We start from the raw sequence: 4,075 nt of genomic DNA, 5'->3' as shown, positions 1-4,075 counted from the left end.
CAGATGCTAAGGTGCGAAAGTGGACGGCAAAATGGCTGACCAAGGACGATCCCTGAGTCAATGCCAACAGTTGGAGCGCCGTATCATGGGTGACACGAGGTCCTAAAAAGACCTGTTTCAGAGTGCTCAGGAACAACGGAGCACTCTGCACCACATGATCGCCACGCTCCCACAGCGGCGTAGCCCACTCAAACGCCCTGTCCGACAGAAGAGACACAATAAATCCCACCTTAGCCCGCTCTGTGGGGAATCGTGCGGCCAGAAGCTTGAGATGTATAGAGCACTGGCTCTCGAAACCCCTGCAAGATTTACTAACACCAGAAAATTTTTCTGGCAGCGGGAGGCGAGTTAGAGTCGGAACAGGGGTGGCAGTGGACAAGGTTGCTGCAGCCACGCTAGCGGCCTGAACAGCAACTGCGGTTACATCCACAGCTGAGGTTGTGCGCTCGAGAGGCACCAACCTACCCTCCAGCTGCTGAATGTACCGCAAGGATTGCTGTTTGTCCGTCATCACTAGCCAGACCCTGACGCTAGTGTAATGTTAGGGCTAGCGGAACGCACCAAATAATTAGAAAGATAAATTAAGGTGCGTTCGCAGCCCGGGGTCCACCGTGCAGAGATGGAACCTGCTGCTAAGTAATGACGGACTATATGGTGGTACAATATGGATTCACACACGGGTTTACTTCACCCAGTATGAAGAAAGCGAACCCTGTTGCGTCACAGGGCCGCGGTACCACACAAAGAGCGCAAGCAAGGAGTCACAGACCTCTACCCCTAGACTCGGGATTAGAGTACAACTAGACCTCTTGCGCTTGACACTGCAACTGGGGTGTCAGCGTAACCAAAATAATAATTTAAATGCACGGGTGTGCGTGCGGTGCCGCTCTGGTGGATGCCATTAACCATCCAGGCTTGGGTAAGGAAAGCGCAGTGAAAATGCACGGCGTCGCACTGGTGGTCACAGCAATCTGACGCTGTATTGTGTGTCACGTGCTGATGGCTAAGTCGGGCGCTAAACAGCAATCATCCACCTTACGCGAGCAGTCATACACAAGGGAGGGGATAATTAACGAACGACTTTCACACATCAACACACACACGTTTACAAGTGTACACTAGCGCATGGCCGTGCGGTCATGCGCACCTTATATAGCTGCAGCAACTACAGGACCTTCCAAAAAAGGACCAATGGGAAACTGCCACAGAAGTTGACCTTCCTGGAGGACCAATGGGAATTGCTGCAGTATCTGAGCATGTGACCCTAGATCTCCAACGAGAGATCTTGCCCAGGGCATGCTCAGAAGGGGAAAAGCAGGACTTAGTCCCAAAAGCATCTGCTCGCCGCTGCCCAGCACTGGCTTCAATGGCAGAAGCTGGAAAAGCAGCAGTAACCCTTTGCACAGAGTGAGACTGAGCAAGACGCTGGGACCGATGTCTCCACTGAGCAGGCTCCACTGCGGCAGAAGAAGAATGGGAGACCGCAGCGGAGATGGCCCGAGATTCCCCCTGTGCAGAGGTGGGAACTCGACCCCTAACACACAACTAATGACATAAACACGTAAGTCATGGGTTAAAAACTAACTAGCAGAATTCTCCTAAGCTCTATGTAGGAGCAGGAAGTCTCTCCCCAGCGTGAGTCGTCACTGTAAAATCCATGGCAGGGAATAGGAGGGAGCAGCGCTAGGTCAGGAATTGAAGAGGGGGGATGACTCGCGCAGAGACAAGAGACTTCCTGTTTCTACATAGAACAGAGAAAAGAGAATTAGCTGGGTAGAAAAGCAAAATGAACAATTGTAATTACACAGTGCAGTATAATATGATGACTGCAAGACATTAAAAGGATAAAAGCTTTGATAGTAAACCTTTAAGGCATATGATTGTACAAGGCAACTGATAGTTGGGCTCAGCGAATCTCCTTTAAATATCGCGTTATGTAGGGACTAGCTATTGAACCCGTTCTACGCCCGGGTGGCGAGCATTTATATTGGTATATGGTCTCCATCCTGGTATGTGCTGATCCATCCTGTGCCCCCCTCCTGGTATGTACTGCTGTAATCTTGTGATGTGCTGCTCCCAATAAAATAGCACTTGAGTCAACGTGTGCATATCTCACAATATCTGGCGCCATTTTCTTGAAGACACTGTTTCTAGGAATTTGCACACACAGTGTCTTTACTAAAATGGCATCGTATTGCATTATGCACACGTTCTGACTCAGGCACCACACTGCACAGGCGTCACCCATTTTGGCTTTGTACAGAAAGACAAATTTACTGTTGTATATATAACATTTTACATTTTATTAAGCTATTAGCTAAAGAAAAAAATTATTGTGCAAAACCTTCTCTGTAAACAACATTTTTGGTGTAATCTCTGTTCTTTCTTTAAGTTGCCTTGTTGATCAGTAGCGAAAACTTTGACTTTGACTTGCTGGAAGGATTTTGTCCTTGAAAAGGCGACAAAGTTGGCCATGGCTGAAAACTGTAGATGTCAAATATATGCCAACTGAATCTAGTGTTTGCCCTTGACTTTTGTTGATGGTCACAGCATAACCAAGTTTTCGTTTTAAAGTAAAAGGAAGAACATGATCGCTTGGTGCCAGAATAACTCTGGGAATGAATACCTTTAAATGATCCGGTGAGGATTTCACAGTCAGTGGCTTTTGACATCATTTGATTCACTACCATTCTGGTGCCATTGCAATCACCTCTTGTTGAGTTAAGGGTTCTTAATAGCATGATTACTACTCCAACTTTCAAATTTAATCTATGAGGAGGCATACCATCAGGCGTTAAGCTGTTTAAGAACTTCATTGATAGTTTGCTTCTTCCTCAGCATTTGCAGTATCTTGCTGAATGGAATCAATACTGGTGTAGGATTTCAATTCAGACTGAATTAGTCTAAGAACATTTTCATTCAGTTCATGTGAATGTTGGTTTTTTGGAGATAGGATTGCACGTTTTGCAATGCTTTCATCTTCTGGTTGTATGACTTGAGGAAAGACAGCATCAACAATACATACATTTGCAATGCAGACAGAAGGAATTTCAAAGATTCCTTCCTCTAGTCCTGGTTCTTGAAGTTTTCCATCTTCAAGGTTTAAAAGCCATTGGGAAAAGCCTTGTTGTTTTTCCGGGACATTGTCCTCATTGGTACGCATTTTTTGGACCAATTTGAGGAGTTCAATATTCCTTCAACAATAGCTATTCTTCATGCACACTGGAATTATTTCGGTTCTGCTGCCATGTGGTACAACAGGAAGGATTTGTCGAAAATCTCCACTAAAAACAAACACCGCACCTCGACTTTTTTTTTGGATGGAACTTTCGGATCTTCAGCCATTCTTTGTAGAATGTGTCAACTGCATTTACAGCATGAGCTGGAGCCATAGAAGCTTCATCCCGGATTATGAGTTTGGCACTTTTCAACTCATTGGCAGTATTGCTGCCATGATGAATATTGCACGTCGACGTTTCATTAATTGGCATAGGCAGTTTGAACAGATTATGGGAAGTTCAACCTCCCTCGAGCCAAGAAGCAGCAATGACTGTAAATGTACATGGCAAGACTAATTCATTTTTGCTACAAACGTAATGCATGATTGTATTATCCAGGAATTTTTTACCACTTCCACTAGATCCCTCAATAAAAAATAGGCGTTTTTCCAAGTTGTTATTCTAAAAAGCTTTGCAGATTTTTTCGAAAGCCTTTAGTTGTCCTGGGTTTATCATTTGGAATTTCTCTTCAAACAAATCCTTTTCTGCAACAGGGTCATAATATTTGCCAGAATTGATTGGATCATCGTACTTGCCCACAGCGGCCCTGCGCTTAGTAACCCGATGTTTACCCTGGTTACAAGTGAAGACATCGCTGAATCGGCGTCACACACGCCGATTCAGCGATGTCAGCGGGTGATCCAGCGACGAAATAAAGTTCTGGCCTTCTAGCTCCGACCAGCGATCTCACAGCAGGATCCTGATCGCTGCTGCGTGTCAAACACAACGATATCGCTATCCAGGACGCTGCAACGTCACGGATCGCTATCGTTATCGTTCTAAAGTCGCTCAGTGTG

The 4,075-nt window shown here is 45.6% G+C and overlaps 1 pseudogene; it reads right to left on the bottom strand.

Moving 5' to 3' along the window:
* Nucleotides 1-2,404: 2,404 nt before the first annotated feature.
* On the bottom strand, nucleotides 2,405-3,163 carry LOC138666542 (ATP-dependent DNA helicase PIF1-like; annotated as a pseudogene).
* Nucleotides 3,164-4,075: the final 912 nt, after the last annotated feature.

Source organism: Ranitomeya imitator, chromosome 2 (assembly GCF_032444005.1).
Source record: "Ranitomeya imitator isolate aRanImi1 chromosome 2, aRanImi1.pri, whole genome shotgun sequence".
In the NCBI taxonomy this organism is placed as follows: Eukaryota; Metazoa; Chordata; class Amphibia; order Anura; family Dendrobatidae; genus Ranitomeya; species Ranitomeya imitator.
Note: the sequence above shows the minus strand (reverse complement) of the source record. Positions and strands in the feature narration are given on the sequence as shown.